Here is a 23,391-nt window from a genome sequence, read left to right on the forward strand (position 1 = left end):
AGAGATTGTACACTATCGTGATGCTACACATCTTGTTCTCTTCTTGAGTCTCAGGCAGTAAAATCCTATGTGTCAGCCAGTGGTTCTGAATAGAGTAACGATGGATCCAGTCACCTTCATTCCAACTTGTCTGCAAAATGAGGTGACTTAAGGGAAACACTGCTTTAGAGGCAAGTTTTAGATCTGAGCTCAGCATTCATTTTAAACTTTCCCTATGGGAAAAACTAGTATTAAAATAGTGGAATTTACTCTAATATAAATGTTTCCAGTTTAGAGGCTACCTGAAATCCAGGTTGTTTTAACTCAAAATTTCATAACCAGATTTCCATTTTTTGTCAGTTCCAGTCCCCATCATCAGTTTTGCATAGTACTTGCAAAATAGTGACCCTCAATCATTCCTGAAAATTCAGCTCCTGAGATTGTCTCACAGTTTTTGTCTCTCTTTTATAATTTTTTCTTAGAATAAACAGTTCCAGGATCTCCATTTTCCGAAGTGCTAAAAATTTGTTTCTTAAAGAAAGACTGTCCTGGAAGAGGAATGCTTCAGGAAATGGTTGGAAATGTTTGAACATTTCCTCAATTCTGTTTCTGTTGTTCTTTTCTTCCTTCGTTTCTGATGGTTTTGGTGGTAAGGCTTAGCACTCTTTTGTTGGTATGGGGTGTAATGCAATGGAAGTCACCAAAAGGAAAACAGTGATTCCAGAAAGGATATATTAATAGTGTGGGCTGGTTTTTTGAAAAGCTTGGGGGTAAACTTGAGAGTAGGTCACAACATTTTGTGAGGCAAGGAAGTAGTTATGGAGAGATCTGAGTCAGTTGGTGGTCTGTGCTCCCTGATGGAAATAAAAACAAATAAAAGGAACCTTTGTACATCTATTATTATGTCAAAGATCAGAATTAGTCATCTACTTGATCAGTAAAATAAAAGTTATAATCATGGCTTCTGCTTCTGCAAATAATGAATTTTTCAATGAATATAAATAATAATAAGCAGATCTTATTACTGAGGAGCAAACCTTAATAAGATGAAGCATAACAAATTCATATTAAGTGTATAGCTGATTTGCAAAAGTACATGTCTTTTGTTTAGTACAATAGTCTCTAAAAAATGTTCAGATGAGCATTAAGGGTTTTGGGGAACTAGACCTATTGTATCAGAAAGAGAATGTTGCTGAGTATCTGGACAGGGTCTTCTTACACTCAAATTGTTCTGTGTATGGAAGTAGGTACCAACTACTTGGCTTTTGATAGATGCTATCCCCTAAGGCAAGGTTAAAAAAAAAAAGAGCAAATATATAGCAGGTGTTACTTATCGCACAGCAGAGCCTGTGACCTTAAACAACCTCTTTATTATTTTTTTTTTAAACAGAGACAACCTTTTGAAAAGAACTATAATAGAAACTATCTACATGTTTGGTTTCCACCAATAATAACACTGAAAATGTTTATAGGGATGGCATGTGGCATGAAAATATTGGCTAATTTTTATGGCAGCATTTTGAATGCAGAGCCTGTCTCTCTACTATCTACTACTTCCATTTGTATGAAAATTTGCTGAAACTATTATCTATTACAGAATATCACTAGCTTTATTTAATAAGGGGTGTTCCTACTGAGCTGCAACATAAAATGTTTTGCTTCATGAAGCAAGTTCACATTCAGAATCAAACTCATTAAAGATTTCAAGAGTGTATGCGATAACAAACTGGCGGAGGAGAAATTGCCGGGTTTTACAGTTTGGAAAATTAGGGAGCAAGAATGATTGATGTAAGTCCCTATGGCCTTTAAAGATAAAACTAGGTTTGCATAAAACTAGGGTTATGCTAGTGGGTAGAGGTATAGTGAATGCTATTACAAAGACAGGTGAATAGAAAAAGATATACAGCTCAATATCACAATGCCGTAACAGAAGTTCTGAAAGCAGTTAACTATTTTGTGGCTAAGATAACTCATTTTCAAGAGCAACTTTAGAGATCCTTGGGGGATATTTTTAATAGAAAGAATAAATTATATTTTATTCTGGAGTGGTATAATTTGGGTTGTGACTTTACATATAAGAAATGTACATAATAAGAAAAATGTAATATTTTATGCTTTCAAAATATATTCATTGTATGCAGAACCAATCCTCGTTTGTATGATAGACACAGGGACACACAAAGGTGAGACATAGCCTTGAGAAATCACAAACCCAGAGCATGATATTCCATCCTAAATATTCAACACAGACAGTCCTAGAATTAAAGCCTTTCTCTAGGAAGTTGTGAACTGAAGTTATTGAAAACTGACATCCTTGTAGTCTCTTACATACTTCTTTGTCTAACATGTGAAACAGCTAGGGACATAACACAATGAAAGGGTGGGAATGGTCACAAATCCACATAAGCTATTCAAACAAAATGTTGAATAAACCCTTAGGAAAAAGGATACAGTTGGTATTAGTCAAACCTTTCCCAACCCCTTCTCCCTCCAGTTCCTCATCATTGGTCAAAATGCTCAAATGGGCTGTGTCCTACAAAACTGAAGTGACTGGTATTGGAGCCCTAAGGATAATTCTTGGACACTGGTTCAGATGCTGCCAGACATGACAGTGAGTTGCTCATTTAAAGGTGAAGATCATGTTAGTCAACTCCCCTAGGCCATGGCTTATGGTCTATTACTCTAGTGGTATTTTCCCCATATCTTCTGCAATAAATAGGGACACATGCTTACTATAATATAGTTTCTCTTAAGTCATCCTTGAATCCATTAAAAACATTGAGGACTACAAAAGCTTATTTAAATGGAGATTTTTTTCAACCAATATTTACCAAACTCAAAGAATTGTCACCTCTCTGTTGTATCATGCGACCATGTTGTATCATGCAGTTGTGTTCTGGTGAAGCACATTCACAGCAAAAATTACTTTATTATTGTTTTTAAAATAATATAATATATACGAAAGAATTAATACCTATATGGTCAAGTTGATATTTTACATATTATCTCTTTTTATTTTTCAGTATTCTCAATTAAATATAAATTTCCAAATTTCTGAAATTAGATATATGCCTCAGAGGCAATGACATCTTACTTATTAAAATTAGCAATTTTGTTCGAATTATATCAACTTTAAAAACTTTGATATATCAGGCACATTGCTTTGTGGTCTTGTTTTTAATCTTTTCCTCATTTTCCATTCCATTACAGATCTCCTAAATACACACACACACACATACTCATATATATTAAGAGAAACATTGTGTTCTCAAATATTTGTAAATTTCACTTCCATTTAAAAATTCTTTTACAAGTATTTTTAAGAATTATATATTTCAAATAACTGCACTGTATTTTTTGCCACTTTAATATAATCAGTCATGTTGATATTATATTTGGTATTTACAATTTTTCATTTTACATAGTCTGATATACATGAATTTAGGTATACAAATTTATTTTTTTTGAAACTAAGTATTTGAAAGAATGTCACAGAAATACATCTGGCTTTTGAATGGTTTATATATGATATTACTATAAGTGATAGACATTGTTCCCTGGTTCCAGCCCATGATAGTCCATTGAATTAGAGTATCTACTGAGAACCTGGAAGCTAAAAGACAACCATATATTTAGTGAGGAAAGAAAAATATTGATATGAGTTACGGTGTGCATGGCCGGACTTTTAAGAATGATGCCAAATGTCTAGTAATTTTACCACTGGAGGAAATAATAAATGTTTATTACAAATCATGACTCAGTAGGCAGTCAAAACACAACATGATTTTGTATGGATGGATTTTAAACCTTTCTCAAAATCTGATTTTTTACACTAATACCAGAAAGAGTGTGTATCAGAAAATGCCACTTAATTATTGTCTCTCATACTTGGTTTTACATTATTGTAAGGAATATAAAATGGGATTGTATTTTTGTATTAGTGTGGATGTCATTGTTTAAAGCTCATTTCATTCCATGACAAAGAACAATAATACTATCTACTACTGTGGATATTGAAAGATGAAGCTCCTGTATGGCTCTGCTTACAAAGATGAAAACGATACTAACTATCAATGCGATGATATTAGAAGGTGGGGCTTTGGAACTTGATTAGGACTGGAGGGTGGAGCCCTTAGGTAAGATAATAATGCCTTTTTAAACAGGTCATGAGTCCGGTGGGAATACTGCAAGAAGGTAGACCCTTACCAGAAGCCAAATCCATTAATGCCCTGATCTTAGACTTCCATCCTCCAAAACCATGACAAATTAATTGTTATTGTTTGTAAATAACACAGTTGTAGTTTTTATGTCTGTTTGCTATAGTAGTCTGAAAGGGCTAACATTATTTTATTACAATTCTGTGGAATGTGAAATCAGGCATCCTTAAATCACTTACGTAGTTCCATAGTTATATTGTTTTCATCCATTTTAATGCTTAATAACTTCTTTAGATGATCTATGGTATATTATCCCAGTATGCAAGACAATTGGTTTTTATGACTTCCTTAGGTTATAACTCTCCTGAATATTATGTAAGGAAGATGATTTTAATTTTTTTCATACATGCTAAGCAACTTGTTTCTTATAATCAAAAACAGAATTAAATAAAAAATAGTGTATGAAGTGGTAATGACAAACCCCACAATACATGATCCAAATTAAAGCAGTTGAATGATCTGAACACTTAATGCACCTATTTGCATCCATTTTGGTTTTTGAATCCCATATGCTTTATAAATATATTATTACTCATAAAAGCAATAAATCTTACACCATAAAACGTTAAGTTGCTGCACCAAAGGATTTCAGTAGAATTTCACTTTAGAAAATAGTGCTTCCATGCATATGTACATAGTTTTTCTGCTCCAAAATTTTTATTCTTAGAGACTGAATATAATTCAAATGTGTATATTAAAGAATGATGGAACATGTTTCCTTAAGAAAATTATTCATGCTGATGACTCTTAAAAATTAAAGAGCAGGGGCCAGCACTGTGACACAGTAGATTAATGCCCTGGCCTGAAGAGCCGGCATCCCACATGGGCACCGATCAAAACCTGGCTGCTCTACTTCCGATCCAGCTCTCTGTTATGGCCTGGGAAAGCAGTAGAAGATGGCCCACACTCACGTGGGAGACCTGGAAGGATCTCCTGGCTCCTGGCTTTGGATCGGCTATCTGGGGAGTGAACCAGTGGATGGAAGACCTCTCACTCTCTCTGTGTAACTCTGACTTTCAAATAAATAAGTAAATCTTTAAAAAAAATTAAAGAACAAAGAAATATTGATTGGCATCGTTGAGCGCGATTAAGTTGAGCAGGCAATTAATGTATGTTTACATTAATTAATGCATGTATAGACAGCCAAGTATGCATACAAGTGACATTCCTCAAGAATGGGGGTTTAATGAAATGTACACATTTAGTCCAATAGCCAATACAATACCATTTTCATTTTATGAGCATAGTAAAAGAAAGCAAACATTTTGGAGAATACCAAAGGTTTATCACTTCTTGAAAATCAGACATGACATACTAGAGACAGGATTTAACTGTATCTTGAAAATTGATGTTGGGATGTTTGAAGTCCTTTAGGCATGAAATGAAGATATACCACTCTGCCTCTAGTTACAAACATGGACCCATTCACTGAGCGAGGGTTTATTTTTCTGTTATTCCTTATGGGAGACAAATATGTGTTCCCCAAGTGACCTCAAGAAACGGGTGCCCAACTTGACATAAATGTTACATAATAAGAAAGGATAAATTGTTGTTTATATTATTAGTAATCCTCTGCAATTCAAAAAACTTATTTTGGCATTAATATTGAATATTTATTAATTTATGCTAACTTTGTAAATCCCTGTGGGATAAGCGAGACAACTTTAGATAATGCTGTGAAATGGACAAGGCCAGTTTTAAAGATGAGAATACTGAGGTCATCAGGCCTAAATCCAAATAACCCTGGAGAACAGTATTGGGAATTCAATCTAGGTATTTTGAACTCTAGCTTAATTTCTCCTTTTACTGTAGCATCTGCCTCTTTCAAATAGGTTTAGCATTTGGATACATTATTCTGTTATTAAAGCAGCTCACCTCCCATCTTTTATATGGGGTAGAAAATAGGTTTAAGTCTCTCCAGGGGAGCTCTTAACCTGGAAAGAAAGGAAATGCATCACAGGTGAAAGACAGCAGAACAATGTGACCTGCTGTTAATTTGCTGTGGTATTCATTTGGGTGGAATTTGACATTTCTGGGTAGATGTATATTTGTGATTGATATTTCATTCGTTAAAGCACAGCCTTTAAAACAGCTGTGAAATGTCAAGTTATTAATTTACACATTGCAAAATGTAGTGGTAGGGAACCGATTTACATCTTTCCAAATTCAACCCCAGGGATACTTGGCTTTTGAGATCAGCACATCATAAAGAAGATTATCCCAATCAGCATAACTCTAAAAATTGCTTTCTGACTTTCAGCTGTGCATTTGGGCAATGGAATAAGAAACATGGTCATGTCTAGACACAGGGAAACATCAGCAAGAGTTCCACTTGCTAGGGTAGTGGGAGAACATTTTCTCCCCCACTATATATTGTTTTTGTGTTGTTTATATAAATTAAGGGGGAGAGGTGTTACGGGATTGATATTCAGTGGATGCCTATTTAAAACAGTCAAACTATTTCTTGAAAGAAGATCTTCATTTTTAAATAACATGTGAAGCTATTCTACAAAATGTCCTTTCAAAAGTTTTCACTGATTTTTTTTTCTAGGCACAGTGATAAACATGAAAATAAGTAATATTATTAAGTCTTGCCATAGGCATGCATTTTCATGGTATATGAAACACTCTCATGGTAAGGATTTTGAATGCAAATCCATAATTTGGAAAATGCACTAGATGTTAAACAACTTTTTTTTAAAATATTTATTTATTTATTTGAAAGGCAAAGTTACACAGAGAGAGGAGAGGTAGAGAGACAGAGAGGTCTTCCATCTGCTGATTCACTCCCCACTTGGCTGCAATGGCCTGAGCTGCACCTATCAGAAGCCAGGAGCCAGGAGCTTCTTCCAGGTCTCGCACATGGGTGCAGGGTCCCAAGGACTTGGGCCATCTTCTGCTGCTTTCCCAGGCCATAGCAGAGAGCTAGATTGGAAGTGGAGCAGCCGAGTCTCGCACCTGCGCCCATATGGGATGCCGGTGCTTCTGGCCAGGTTGTTAACCCACTGCGCCACAGTGCAGGCCCCGAGGTTAAACAACTTTTAAAAGCTCTCCTCACTACTTTTTATAGAGGGTTATGTTAACTGGGACATTAATTTCATATTACATAAAATATTTAAATGAGTTTTTACATTGATTCATTAGTATAAAAATATTAAAACAAAGTTTTTATTTTTTATTAATAATATCACTTGCTACATGCCTGACTTGGGCATTTCATGGGTTAAGGAAACACAATACTTGTTCAGAAAAATATTTATGTAACTCAAATATTCTAGTTGCTCATTGAACAAATTGAAGCTCCATGGGTATATGCGCGATGTGTACGGTGCGTAACAAATCTTCCCAGCCAAATGAATCAATTTATTAGGATTCCACTCCCGGGCAGGGTTCCCAGTCCCAACAGAGCGGGGGCCAGGGAAGTTGCACGTCATAGGTTGGGAGGGCTCATTTTATACATACAGGGCGTGGGGGTTAAAGGTTGAGGCAGGTCTGATCCTCATTGGTTGACTTTTAGGTCCACGCAGGGGTCTTGGCAAGGACTTTTCATTCCTGGAAGTGCATGTAGGGACTCTCCATTCCCAGAAGTGTGGGCCTTCTCCCCATGCAGGTCCCGAAGCTGCCAATATGAAGTGTTATAGAGAAGCTGAAAATTTAGAAATATTCGGTTTTTAATCTGTGCTACTTGAAAGACGTTGAATATCATAAGTATTGCAAATGATCTCCTGATTAAGTTGGGTGAATAAATGAAATGAAGGAATATAAGAGAAATACGCATTAGTAATAGCACAGATTTGACAACTAAAGACTACACATGTGTACTTTAGAACCTTTGATTTTTCCTAGATCTGTTTTCTTTGGAAATGTGACCATGTCTTCACATGGCACTGAAATTTATAATATATTTATAAAACAATTATGGTTGAGGGCTGGCACCACGGCTCAACAGGCTATCCTCCACCTAGTGGCGCTGGCATACCAGGTTCTAGTCCCGGTCGGGGCGCCGGATTCTGTCCCGGTTGCCCCTCTTCCAGGCCAGCTCTCTGATATGGCCCGGGAGTGCAGTGGAGGATGGCCCAAGTCCTTGGGCCCTGCACCCTCATGGGAGACCAGGAGAAGCACCTGGCTCCTGGCTTCAGATCAGCGCAGTACGCCAGCTGGCTGCAGCGCGCCAGCTGCGGCGGCCATTGGAGGGTGAACCAACGGCAAAGGAAGACCTTTCTCTCTGTCTCTCTCTCACTGTCCACTCTGCCTGTCAAAAAAAAAAAAAAAAATTATGGTTGAGCACACTGAAACTTGTTTGAAAATAATTAGCTAGAAATTTAAATAATTAATAAAAGAAAAATGGTTCAAAATCAGAGTTAGACTGACATCCTTACACTAGCCCTAGATCTGTCACCACTATCATATCCAAGAAAAAGATCAGATGTTTTGTTATGTCTTTACATGTAGTGTCCTGAAAACGTATGAAACAGCAACATATAGCATACTTCTTAAAACCCTTGACCAAAAGTAGTAAAACTATTTAATAAGTCAACGGAAAGCATTTATTTTACAGAACATTTACCAACTGAAGAATCTATAAAATCATTGGGTTAAAAACATTTACCCAAGTTATAGATTTTAAAACATGTTTGTCTTTTTGTATGAAAAGTATTAATATTGGCTAAAGTTATACTTAGAAATATGTATTCTTTTTTACTCTTACATAGTTCTGTTAATGAATAATTAACTTTATCAAGCAAAAATTATACATGTTTATGTGTTATCATTTGATGTTTCTATACATGGATACATTGTATTATGGCCAAAAAGAGTAAACTTATCTGTGCTCTCAAATATTTTTCATTTTGTCCCAGTGAAAATATTCAAAATTTTTAAGTTTTAGAAAAATTTTCATTATCCATAGTTACCTTATCATGCAACAGAACATCAGAGCTTCTTACTCTTAATTATGTCTTAGTACCATTAAGTGAGTTGTCTGCAATATCCCTGCAACCTTATCACTGTCTCTAGCCTCTAGTCACCATCATTATACTCTCAAATTCCATGGGGTCAACTTTTATAGCTTTCATACATGAGTGAGAAAGTACCACGTACCATTACCAAGTACCAAATTGGTTACTTTTCTACAATCTTTAAATTACCTATATGTGAACTGTTACTTTATTTTGGAGAAATGCAAAACACTATGCAAGCATTGTGATTTCCTTAATGTTGCAGAGTAGAAAGTGCATGGGTAACACTGAATGTATGCTGTCCAAATATATTCTTTTTTTCTTAATTTTTTTAAAAATTTTCATTTGAGAGGTAGAGTTACAGAGAGAGCAGGAGAGACACAGAGAAAGTTTCCTTCCACAGATTCATTCCCCAAATGACCACAATGGCCGGCACTGGGGCAATCAGAAGCCAGGAGCTAGGCGCTTCTTTGGGGCCTCCCACAGGGGTGTAGGGAACCTAAGCACTTGGGCCACCTTCTGCTGCCTTCCCAGGCCATAGCAGAGAGCTGAATTGGAAGAAGAGCAATTGGGACTTGAACCTGCACCCACATGGGATACTGGGGCAACAGGCAAAGACGTAGCCCACTACACTACAACACCAGCCCTGAATGTATCCTACACCAGAAGAGCTGAGAATCAACATGCTCTATCACCATTGTGTTTATGAATAGATTTGCCCATTGTGTGGTAAAATGTTCATGTTTACTTCACTTTACAGACGTTACTGTATTGTTCAGTTGTGGTAGTCTCCCTCACTTCTAGCTGGAAAGAAAAAAAAAAGCTAAAAAAAAGCAACTTCATTTATTCTCTTGTTCTTCTTATCTATAGGGTTTGAAATAATGAATCCAATAAATCACCACCTATCAAGCACTGATGTTGGCTGGCATGAAGCAGCTGATGCATTAGCAGAGATAACAGGCAGGTGTATACATTTTTTTTTATATTTTTAACCTACAGATTTGTAGGCAGGAAAAAAAACCTAAAAATTTCCAGGAATAATGTTAGTTCTCATGTTGGTAGTTCTAGCTATTCACTGAAATAATGATACTATTTTAATATTTCACATTTTCTTATTCAACTTATGTAAAAACATATTAAAATCCTTTTTATCACAAGTGGTACAGATACAAGAATGTATAAAAAATATATGGGGGAAATATAGCAATAAATTAAAAAAAACGTAATTTCATGGATAACTAATGTTTTTCATTGTTTTTGTGTTTCATTTTCTTGAAACATCAGTGCCTCAAGAATTAAACAAATATAAGAAAATTCTGTATATAATGTATTAATTAAAGGTGTACTTTCTGCTATGTACTTACGGCTTTACCTATTTTAAATAATTTAGATCCAAACAATCTATGAGTTATTTATAAAATATTTTCCACATATATTGTATTTCTCTTGCCTTTTTACTTGAATAAATCTCACTTTGCATTAACTTGGGGTCAAGTAATGTAGCTTGGAACCAAGTATTCTCTCAAGAATCAAACAGTTGACTCAGATACCACAAAAACAAGAAACATTAATACAAATTTAAATAAAATTGTTAGATAAATTTAATAAGCTTTCAGAATTAAAGATCTATATAGGAAACATTTAATAAGGATTCTGCTTTTTGTATATGCAATAAAAAACAAAGTAATATCAAACAATGCTGTTTAAATAGCAAGAAAAGCAACAAATACCCAGGATAGACTTTGCTATGTATACTTAAGATGTGAGCTGGAAAGTAAAGAATGAAGTTGACAGTACAGCATATGAAACTTATGGGATACAGCTAAAGCAATGTTAACAGTAAAGTTTATAACAGCTGGTGCCTACATCAAGAAATTAGAAAGGCACCAAATAAATGAGCTATCAATGCATTTCAAAGAGTTAGAAAAACAATAGCAAAACAAACCAAAAACTAATAGGAGAAAATAAATAATTAAAATTAGAGAAGAAATAAACAAAATGGATACCCCCCAAAAATAAACAATACAAAAGATCATTGAAATGAAAGCTGGGTTTTTGAAAAAATAAATAAAACTAACACACCATTGGCCTAATTAAACAAAAAAAAAAAAAGAAAAAAGGGAGAAGACACAAATCAATAAATTTAGAGATGAAAAAGGTAATGTAACAACAGATATCACAGAAAAAAAATCAGAAATTACTACAAAGACCTGTTTGCCAACTAATTGAGAAAAAACATGCTATGCCACAAAAAGAAGGAATTAAAGAAAATCCAAATAGAAGGACAGATGTCCCATGCTTACAACTGGTGAGAGTTGGTATTATTACAATGTCACAAATTGATCTATGGGTTAATTTTAATTATAATAAAAATCTCAGCATGTTTACTATGAATATTAATGAATAACTTCTAAGATTATTTTGAAATATAAAAAGGCAAAAAATAGCAAAGACGATTGTGAAAGATGATGCTATACATCTATAATGTCTTCTCTGCCCTTATATTTAGTTGTGTATGTATTTGTGTATATAATTTTTAATTGAAATAAATAATAATAGTATTGGTTCACACACAGAAAAATAAACCAGCCTATAATATATATAAAAGTATATGTAATGACCACTCTTCTTTAAATACAAAAAAAAAAAAATACAGGCCAAATAATCTCTGCTACCACAAAAGATTGGATTTATAAATCAAGTCACAAAAATCTTGTAATACTACCAAGTACATCTTTCTTTTCTTCTTCATGGTCTGAAGAACAAAAGCAAACTACTGAGTTTGTTACCGACTAGTCTGTTCAAGCAGGTAAGTAATGACTGCCTTAAGAAAGCCAGCTGCAGTTGCAGTGTGATCTGGACCTCCCGGTCAGCATGACTGCAGGTTTACATTTGTTATAACAAAATGTAAAGGGTGAGTGAATAGCTACAAGCGTGATATGCATTGGCTACAGGTTGAGTGGGTTTCCCACTGTCATGAAACACCCGAATCTCATAACATAATACTTCGCCTCTTTCAGATCTTAACCAAATAATGTTTTGTGGCTTCTTCATTGTACAGAATGCCTTCCTCATGAAAAAGTCAGTCCATCAAGCAAGATAACCAAGGAATGCTGCTGACATCCAAGGTACCCTGTTATCACACCTGCTACCCGCCGCAGCGCCTGGATCGGCTGACTGCCTTCCCTTTCAGCCTCCTTAATCCCACACTGTCATCATTACACAGGATGGCCTTTATTTTTTTTTTAGATTTATTTATTTATTTATTTGAAAGTCAGAGTTACGCAGAGAGAGAAGGAGAAGGAGAGAGAGAGAGAGAGAGAGAGAGAGAGAGAGAGAGAACGAGGTCCTCCATCTGCTGGTTCACTCCCCAATTGGCCACAATGGCTGGAGCTGTGACAACCCAAAGCCAGGAGCTTCTTCTGGGTCTCCCACATGGGTGCAGGGGCCCAAGGAATTGGTCCATCCTCTACTGCTTTCTCAGGCCATAGCAGATACCTGGATTGGAAGTGGAGCAGCTGGGATTTGAACCAGTGCCTGTATGGGATGCCAGCACTTCAGGCAGCGGCTTTACCCCCTATGCCACAGCACCGACTCCAGGATGGTCGTTCTTGAGATAGAAGTCTGCTTTGCCCTCATCTATCAATTAATATTCTTCCTTTACCCTCAAGCCTTGTCCTCCTTATTTTTAATTCAGCAACAGGGACAGGAACCAATTTTCAGCAACAATCAAACTCTTACAGAAAGCTAAGTTTTACTGGTAATGGCAAGGACGCAGGCCATCAACAGTCTCAAGAAAGCCTTAGATAAAGATTGCGTATAGAGGATGACTCCCCTGGCCTTTCCCCCTACATCAAAGCTATTTTATCTGTTATAGACTAATAAACTTTTCTGAGAGATTCTGTGGTGTTACAGCCACAGCAAAAGGGTGTTTGGTCTGAGACATATCCACTGTATATTGTTTTTTTTTTTTTAAAGGTTTATTTATCTATTTGAAATTCAGAGTTACACAGAGAGAGGAGCACTTGGGCCATCCTCCACTGCCTTCCCGGGCCACAGCAGAGGACTGGACTTGAAGAGGAGCAACTGGGACTAGAATCCAGCACCCATATTGGGATGCTGGTGCTGCAGGCGGAGGATTAACCAAGTGAGCCATGGCGCCGGCACCATGTAATCATGAAATTTTTAAAAATACTTTATTTATTTATTTGAAAGGCAAAGAGAGACAGAGACAGAGAGACAAAGACCTATTTATCATCTGTCGGTTCATTCCATAAATGCCCACGATAACTACATCATGTCAAAGCCTCAGTCCAGAAAGCAGCATCATCAAATAATTCATGAAAATCACAGACAAATAAAAATTGATAGCTTTTGTATACCCTTAAGACCTTCAAGAGTACATTTTTGCCTATTTCACACAGAATTACGTGTTTTGGGATGGAGATATAGGGAGGTCTTGGGAGGAAAATTCGCAGAATTCCCACAGCAATAACAAAATATCATTGAAAATTTCAGATCCATTAAATCAAAAGGGAAAATGAAGGCAGCAGTGCTGTGATCTGGGTTTAACACCTTCCTTCTTAAATTATTCTTTTTTTTTTTAAGGTTCAAAAGCAAGATTTATTAGAGTCAAAGACCTCCGGCCAGAGTGGAATGGAGCGGGGGGGGGGGGGGGCTGCAGGAGGAGCTAAACCCATAGGACCCTGTGGCACTGGGGTTTTTAAGTATAATATTGGGGACGAAACTGTCAATCAATAAGGTGGGCACCACCCCAACAAAAGACTTGATTTACAATTCACGTATCTAAAACAGGACAGTCATTATTAAACCACCAGCAAGTTTTCTCAATGAGAGGCAAATAGAAACTGACAGAAAGGGCTTGATAGTAATCAGATGGGCTTTAAGCCCTTGCCAGTTATGAAGCCCAGACCTATCTATCCCTTCACATGGGTACATCATGAGGAAGGTGTGAACCTCATTAGGGAATGCACCCTGTTGACTTCTACTACACAGCAGGAGAGCTGGCTTGAAGAGAAGGTAGGTGGTAACTCTAAAAGGAAATCGTGTTTAGTTAATTTACAGTTCTGTCTGCAAAGTTGCTGACCCTACTTGGCAGCGGATACTTTGGAAGCTGGGCATAGTGAAGGGCTTGTCAGCTTAGAGCCAACAAGGCCTGTGGCTCTGACCTGGAGCCCTTCGACTTCTGTTTCCAGTGACTCAGCTCTTGGCTGGCAGAACTGCCAGGGCTCTTCATAAGCTGACTTCTGCTCAAGCCCTGGCATTCCACATTGAAAACCAATGCAGTAGACTGGCCTGTTGGATCTCCTTGATGGCAGATCACTGTGTAAAACAGCCATTAATTGCTGTTTTACCTATCTTTACATCGCTTCTGTTGCCTAGCATCCTCTTTCTCCTGGTTTTTGTTAACACACACGAGAGAAAACCTTTAAAAGGATGCAAGTCAAGTCCCACTTTTAATCTTTGGTGGCCTAAACTAGACATCTAAAGTCTCAGGCATGTTCTGATAGTGAGGTAGACAATGCCCATGAGTAAGGCTATCACTTTAAAATTTTCTCTCCCTTTAGTCTGCAAGGGAAGTTTTGCCTGTTTACTGTGCCCATGGAAAATTAAATCTAGCTGTGAAATTATAATTTAAGCTCTCATTTTTGACTATGCTACTATTGCAGAAAAATGTTGGATATCTCTTTTATAAGGTCTAAGGATCATACTGTATGTCCTAGAGAGTCCTTCAGAATAGAATCAGTTTCCCATCTTGAAGAGAACAGAGAAATGAGGGAACAAGTCAGGCTTCCCTGATTGCTTACTGTCAGTAACTTAATACCAAATGAAAATTTAGTAAACAATTGTAACTGTTGAATAACAATTATGAAAAAATTTATGAAATGGTCCAATGCCTTCTATAAATTTCCAGAATAATTTTGGAAACATTGCTGAAATATCTAACACAGGTGTAACTTGTTTGACCAGCAAACCCAATTTAAACATCTGGTACAGAGATTTAGGTCACACAAATCAAAAGGGTATCTTTGATTAACTTAGCAGTTTAAATTTTTGAGTGATATTTTATCTATAAGCCAAAAACAGAGCTCTTAATAAATAAATTTTCCCTTGTATACATACAATATGTGCACACATGTAATGTAACTTACAACATAGAATAAAAAAGCAGTTTTGGTAATAGTTTCCTAAAATCTTTAGCTATTTCTTTTAAGTTACTATCAATCGATTAGAATTACTTTCTGTTCTTAGTATCAAATTAATCTAAGTTGGAACCTGTAGGACATTATTGGCTTTATCTGCTTACAGAATTGTCCAAAAGTATTGAATACAATAGAGGTCAGGGAAAAAGAAGTCCTTTGGAACTTAAAAGAGGACACATTTAAACACAGAGCCAATATTTTATTTATATAAAATATTTATTTATTTATTTATTTATTTGAAAGGCAGAGTTACAAAGAGGCAGAGGCAGAGAGAAAGAGAGAGAAAGGTCTTCCATCCACTGGTTCATTCCCCAGAAGGCTGCAACAGCTGGAGCTGCCTCCATTCGAAGCTAGGATCCAGGAGCTTCTTCCAGGTCTCCCACATGGTGCAGGGTCCCAAGGACTTGGGCCATCTTCTGCTTTCCCGGGCCATAGCAGAGAGCCGGATCAGAAATGGAGCAGCCAGGATTCAAACTGGCACCCATATGGGATGGCAGCACTGCAGACTGGGGCTTTAGCCCATTGTGCCACAACATCGGCCCCAGAACCAATTATTGATGAGGCCAAGGCAACTTCGGCTGGCTGACAAGGTCACAGCAGAAGGTCTGTCTCAGCAAGGCATGAGAAGGACAGCTGCTGTCCTCTTGGTGGTTTTAGGTTTGTTGGGAACTACACTCTGCATAAGCGAGCTGGAGCTTTCTGGTGGTCCTGTTAATGATTGCCGTATTCCTAATTTTAGGGAAGAGCACTTGGTCTCATTATCCCCAAAATGTCCATTGCTTGGTAGAATTTTAATCAAGAAGAATGTTAGTGTAGGAGAAAGGGTTAATGCTTTATGCAAGATTGAGGCGTTTATGGAAAAGAATTAAAAGGCAACGGGCTCCTTGGTATATACTTCCCACTAGAATAAAGATAGATGTCATTAAAGCTTTAATTCAATATATGCTACAAATACTACAATGGTTCGGATGTCAAAACTGTGGAGTAGATCTAAGTAAACCTTTAAATAAGTACAATAAAGAAATCAAAGAATTACAGAAAGAACTACAAAGAGGGGATACATTTTAAAAAGGGCCTGCTTTGAACTTGGGGCTTCTAGTAAAGATTAGATTAAGAAGATACTATTGTAGCTTGTGTAGCCAATTTCTGCATTGCTCATCAGCAATCCAGGCCTTGGCTTTTGTGGGCAGCCCGTTTTCTCGCACCTGTCTGTGATTGTAACCCATGCTCTGAATAATCAAAGAAATTGTAGTTAGAAAAAATGGACAACAAACTTGTTATTGTGAGAAACAAAAACATTATTTGACTTATGATATAAAAATAATGTCTGGTGCTCGAGAGCCAGAGCCATGCCATCAGCCTTGCTGTGAGTGTCTCTCATTTATTCGAGTGCTGACACCTCTCACACCTCGGGGCTCCTGGACTGACTGGAGCTGGTCTCCGGCAAATAATGTTTTAACTTCATGAGCAATAAATCTGATATTCAAAACTATGGATGACAAAAGGTTTTAAATAGCCATGCTTAAAGTTATGAACTCATTAACAAACAAGAAGAGGCACTTGCTTACTCCACACAATATCTTTGAAAGCCCTGTAGGATTTTATAAAACATCCCTTTTAGGCCTCTAGATCTTTTTAATTAAGATAATTATAATGTCTGATAACAACACAACAAGATCCTTAGACTTTTGTAACTTTTGGACATTTGTATTAGCATCTTACATTATCATAAAACTTAACATCACTTCACATTTTGACAGCACCTTTAATATAATGCAAATAGCCTTATTAGTTGCTGTCTCTACAAGATGAGAGATATATATCCTTTGATATTTTCGGGGACCCAACCTGAAATATCAAAGTCCAAAGAATTGGAACTTTGATTTTTTGAATGCCTGTCAAGGATGCCAAGAAGGCTTAAAATATCTGCTTGAAATAAGATCCCTTAACATCATGACATAATATAGACCAGATTTGACCATGGTTACAGAGTGATTACTCAAATGCGTTAGAATGAGTATATATTCAAACAAACCATAACTCTTAATAAAAAAATTTCAGCTGTTTTTAAACAATTAGAACTTGTGACATTAAGAGGACACAATAGATTACTTCAACAGAATACAAAATCTGTCTCTTTGGTCATCCCAAGTATCACAGATGTACATAAAAACTTAAATTAACAGGGAATTATCCCACAACTTGCAACAATTTTAACAGAGTCAGAACTAGGGAAGAGAAAATAGCTTACTGGAGCTGGCTAGAAAACCTGCAGAGAGCCACCAATTAAATGAAACTATTAAAAAGGAGATGCTGTAGTTTTTAAACAGATTTTTAAGACTATTTAAAAAATATTAGCATACATGCAATGCAAAAACCTCATTACTTTGACAGAGGAGCAGATTCTAGTTCTATATCAAAAAATGTGATGTAGGCAGGCTAATACAATAAAATTGATCAGATTTGTGAGCTGGAAGACCACGTCTTCACCACGCCCCTGTGTGATCTCATGCCCCTACCTGACCCCACCTGTGTGCCCTCCTTCCAATCAGGCTATGTGACCACGCCCCTTTGGGAGTGGATAAAAGGCCTGAAACACAGTGGGCCTGGCTCTTTTTTGCCATTATGGACCTTTGTTGCCCTTGTTGCCCCACACCTTCAGGGCACTGTTTCTGCATTCACTTTGCTGTCCGTGATAAGCTGTTAGTAGTAGCTGCTGATAACCAAACACTTGCTTCCTGTAACAGTTGGTCCACTTTCTGCTTGGTATGGATTCCAACTTAATTTCCAGACCTCCTTTTCTCCCTTAGATAGAGCCCTCACTCACCTATGCATTTCTCTCGCTGAATAAAAAGCTTAAAAACTTACCATGTTGTCTGGTATATTTGAGCCAGTATTCAGAATTCTTCTCTGAGTTCATGGCAAGAACCCACACAGTTTATTAATTTCCTAAATATTAATAAGCAAATCAGTTTCAAATAGACTACTAGAAGACAACAGTTTCTAAATAAGAAAGCACATCAAATTTCAACTTTAGTTACTTTCAAGCAGTGTTGAACTATTTTCATTGACAATTTATGAAACATTTTAGTAAACCTAAATATTTTTCCACAGGATATAAGGTGCTATGAGTGCCAGAGTTTACATTTAGACACATATATTTCATTTGCTTTACCCAGTTTATGTTTAGCAATAACATCTAGATGACTGATGATGCTGATATTATATCATACCTCTATCTGAATTAAGGTCAAAATTGCATTTATATCAAGTTCTACTTTTTATAAAACTACCTATAAATCAGTGACATTAATCCACCTTGTGGGGCCATAACAAGGATTCATTACCCATTGCTATCAGAAACATGTTAAACCAAGATGCAAAACAAGTTTGGCAATATTTTTAAAGGCAATTACTTTCCTAGATTTAAAAGAGAGAAATTTCCTAAACCCAATGTCCGGTTACAATGGAAACAAATTCTCATGCTTGAGGTTGTATTTATCAAAGACATCTTTTTATATTCTATTTTAATTCAAGTCTACTTTTCTTTTTACCCAAAGAGAAAAAAAAAATCACCTTAGGCCAGCAATGCCTAGTCAGCAGTCAGTACTTGGGACTGCCCCTGAAACAAAAGGTTCAGTGGCTGTGAGACAGGTCTCAAGGGTGACTGGGCTGGGAGCCTATGTGCCAGGGACAAGAAGTCCACTGGAGATTGTTCACCATTATGTTAGGTTTAATTGGAGAAGGCATCCACCAGAGCAGGTGAACGTCCCTCTAGAGATTCCTAAGGAGGAGAATCTGATAGGTTATAGAATAAAACACAGGGAATGTGCTACAAGGAGACTCCTGTAATAGCCTGTGAAGATGCAGGGTGGAGGGAAAAAAAAAAAAAAAAAAAAAAAAAAACACTAAAACTGGAGGTCCTGCAAAGATACAATAACCTTATACCCCAAAACCAAAAGCCAATATTGGAAGTGCCTAATTGTGGGGCTGTCTGTCAAACTAGCTTCAAGGATGAGGGGTAAGTTCAGGAGGTGTCTCAAGAAGTATTCAAGCTTACTCCTGCCTCCCTTATCCTCCCTCTTATTTTTTACTGAGATCTATTTTCAATTGATTTTTTTTTTACAGGCAGAGTTAGACAGTGAAAGAGAGATACAGAGAGAAAGGTCTTCCTTTTCCGTTGGTTCACCCCCCCAAATGGCCGCTACGGCCGGTGCACTGCAGCCAGTGCTGCGCAGATCCGAAGCCAGGAGCCAGGTGCTTCCTCCCAGTCTCCAATGTGGGTGCAGGGCCCAAGAACTTGGGCCATCCTCCACTGCCTTCCCAGGCCACAGCAGAGAGTTGGACTGGAAGAGGAGCAACTGGGACAGAATCCAACGACCCAATTGGGACTAGAACCCAGGGTACCAGCGCCAAAGGCAGAGGATTAGCCTAGTGAGCCACGGCGCCGGCCTCATTTGATTTTTTCAATAAAAAAAAAAAAATAAAAAATAAAAAACTTCCTTGACAGTCAAGACAAAGGCTATTCAAGTCATTGTTTCTCAAAGTGTCAACTTCACTTCTACAGCTTTCATTTTAGCTGTGCTATTAGTTCTCACAGATCAGGGAGAACATGTAGTATTTGTCCCTTTGGTACTGGCTTATTTCACTAAGTATGAAGTTTTCCAGATTGGTCCAATTTTTTTTTTTTTTTTGGACAGGCAGAGTTAGACAGTGAGAGGGAGACAGAGAGAAAGGTCTTCCTTTTCCACTGGTTCACCCCCGAAATGGCCACTACGGCAGGTGTGCTGCAGCCAGCATGCCACGCCAATCCGAAGCCAAGAGCCAGGTGCTTCCTCCTGGTTTCCCAAGTGGGTGCAGGGCCCAAGCTCTGGGGCCATCCTCCACTGCCTTCCCAGGCCACAACAGAGAGCTGGACTGGAAGAGGAGCAACCAGGACAGAATCCGTCACCCCAACCAGGACTAGAACCCAGGGTGCCAGCACCACAGGCGGAGGATTAGCCTAGTGAGCCAAGGCGCCAGCCGGCCCATTTTGTTACAAATGACCAGATTTCATTTTTTTTACTGCTGTGTAGTATACCTGTCCCATAATTTCTTTATCCCGTCTTCAGTTGATGGGCATTTAGGTTGGTTCCATGTCTTATATATTGTGAATTGATTTGCAATAAACAAGGAGGTTCAGATAGCTTCTTTGCTTTACTTATTTCATTTCCCTTGGGTAAGTTCCCAGGAGTGGGGTGGGTGGTTCATATGGTAGGTCTATGTTCAGATTTTTGAGGTATCTCCACATTATATTCCATTGTAGCTTTATCTTAATTGTTAAAGTGATCATATTAAGTGTTAAAGTGACATATGGATAGGAATAAGTGTTAAAGAGACCATATAAATAACATCAATGGCCTGGTAATAATAATAGGCAACATAAAAAGGAGGGGATGTCCAATATGGGAAGCAGTCCATACAGCAGATGCACAGAATGATAATTGCTTTAAGTAACACTCTGACCTCAGAATCAGCCCTTAAGGCATTCAGATGTGGCTAAAAACCCATGAGAGCAATTCAGGCATGGAAAGCCAAGACATGGTGGCAAAAATTTTCCTGTATATGAAGGTTCTCTGTGAATGAGATCCCAATGGAAAGAAGGGGCCATCAAAGAAGGATGTACTTTTATCTGAAGGAAGGAGAAAACTTCCACTTTGGTTATTGCCTTGTGTAAATACTGATGGAGTTTGTGGTCACAAAAGGCTTCCATAAATTTGGCAGCTCATGGCAAGAGCCTCAGGCAATCATTGATGTTATAAATAAGAGTGTTAATTGTTAAATTAACAACAGAATTCACTGTGCACTTACTCCCCATGTAGGACCTCTGTCCTTAATGAGTTGTACTTTAAGATTTAACTGCAAAACTTGTTCTCAAACAGTACTTTTTACATTGTGTGTATGTGTGTGTGGGTTCAAACTGTTGAAATCTTTACATAGTATAGAGTTGGTCTTTTATATATAAAGTTAATTAAAAGTAAATCTTAATTAAGAATGGGATGGCAGAAGGAGTTGGTGGTGTGATGGGAGTGGGGGTGGGAGGGTGGGTATTGTGGGAAATACCACTATATTCCTAAAGTTGTACCTATGAAAATTGTATTCATTGAATAAAAACTTTTAAAAAAGTAGTATTCAATAGCATCTTAGATTATTGGGCCTATATTTTCCCCTAGAAACCCCCAGGCAAAATTAAGACAACAGGGGCAATGGTTACCTGATTTAAAAAACTCTCCTCCACTGGGATTAAAGGCTTCAACAATAATCAAACAGAAGGACCCTGGTGACTCATTAAATAAACCATCCTTTGGGAAAGAATTCAATGATTATTGGAGCACATGCAGGAAAATAGAAGCAAGAGACCAATTAGGAGACGGAGTTCTGAGACAGGGCATCAGAGTAGAGGAGCTGGCACTTTTTAGAACTCATTTAGGCGAACTTTTTCATTGTCTAGCTTGTAAACAGACCAGATGGTGGTGCAGAAAATGACAAGGCATTTTTCTGTAAGCTCAGGGGTCAAAAGATATGGAAGACAATTTGCCTGTTGGCTGGAATGAGAGCATAAAAACGGAAGTGAACTTCATGTCTTATGTCTCCTGAGTTTGAGACATCTCTCAAAAGCTCTCTACTGCCTTTGGCATCCAGACATGCACTAAAGTCCACATGGAAGGGAGGAAGGAGAGGATGGGATTAGCATGTATCACCTACTCTCACTCAGCCTTCCACACTTGCCTAGGATATATATTTGTCAGAATAGCACACACAGGGAGTGATCAGTTTGTTTACTGGTGGTGTGCTAGAGTGGGTCTCTGCCTGGTCAAATATATATCATCATTGTGTTCTTATACATAAGGAAAAATAGTTGTTATATGATTCTGAACCTTGAGTCTTGTCTAATAAGCCTGATTTTGACAGTGAGCCTTCATGACAAGAGCCTTGGCAGAGGTGTTTGCAAGCCTGAGTTTGGTGAAAGAGTGCCATCCTGCTCACTAGCTAGGCTGGTGACTAGGCAGGTGAAGTCACAAAGAAGCAGAGTGGAAGAATAAAATTCTCCCTGTCACTGGAGAAAGTTGTGGGGTTCTTGCCTTCACACAAGAAAGAATTCAGGTGTGAGATAGAGAGCAACGTAGCAAGGTTTTATTGGGGTCAAGGCATCTGTCAGAATGGAAGGGACACAGAGAGAGAGAGAGTGCTCAATCACTCAGACTGGGGGAAAGCAAGGTTTCATGGTTGAATGGAGAGAATACACCTGACAGGCCAGGCAGACATCTCAGTGGGGAGCTAAGTGCGCAGTCTTGGTTTAGGCTCCCTGTTTTTAAGAGAGTCTACCCACTATCCCTTCTGTAGGACAAAGGGTTTGCTGAATATAAATTAGGAAAATCTTCCCCAAGTTTGTTATCAGACAGGGAGAGTCAGGCTGGCGTGGGCCAAGGGACTTTCCTCTAGTGTGCTTGCCTTGGAGGAAGGATGTTTACCAAGCCAGGTAACCCATTTGGTGCTGAGGAGAGAGCCTGGGAGAAGGGCCGAGACCACCCGGAGGGTGGACTCCTGTAGATACTGGTCTCCTCAGGTCCCTCACATATACACATAGGCTAATCTCTAGCTTCCTACCTAACATCCCCAGTAAACCTCCTCGAAGGTGCATACCACTTAGGAAAGACCAGACATAAGTGACCCACAAGAGGGAAATTAAGAAGGAGGACAGCTGATACCAGCGAGATACTGAGACTTGTCTGCATAAGTTCAGGCCGCAAGGGGGAAATGCATCCAATGGGAGTCTAGATCAAAATCTACCTCTCTGCAAATGGGATAATTAAACTTCAATAGGACTAATGAACTAAAGAGCTGGGAAATACCCACTAACTGGACCAGGAAATAGAGTTTGTAGGAATGGAGACCTGGCAAGGTACGGAAAGCATTTAGAGGAACAGAAAGGGATGGAGATTGGGAAAACTCATTGAGGCATAGAGCCGGAGC

The 23,391-nt window shown here is 37.9% G+C and overlaps 1 long non-coding RNA gene across 10 annotated transcripts in view; it reads left to right on the plus strand.

Moving 5' to 3' along the window:
- The window catches only part of LOC103349096 (uncharacterized), a 372,847-nt gene that overhangs the window by 329,350 nt on the left and 20,106 nt on the right, over positions 1-23,391 (plus strand). For 6 of the 10 annotated variants that reach the window (XR_016212802.1, XR_016212797.1, XR_016212799.1 and 3 more), the window contains 2 exons: positions 10,025-10,114; positions 12,216-12,282. This is a non-coding gene — a long non-coding RNA (uncharacterized LOC103349096). Of the gene's footprint in view, positions 1-10,024; positions 10,119-12,215; positions 12,283-13,132; positions 21,438-23,391 lie in introns of those variants that run through there. The other 4 variants (XR_016212801.1, XR_016212803.1, XR_016212805.1 and 1 more) reach the window with 2 other exon arrangements.

Source organism: Oryctolagus cuniculus, chromosome 9, assembly GCF_051225735.1.
Source record: "Oryctolagus cuniculus isolate XC-2025 breed Fujian yellow rabbit chromosome 9, ASM5122573v1, whole genome shotgun sequence".
NCBI classification, from domain to species: Eukaryota; Metazoa; Chordata; class Mammalia; order Lagomorpha; family Leporidae; genus Oryctolagus; species Oryctolagus cuniculus.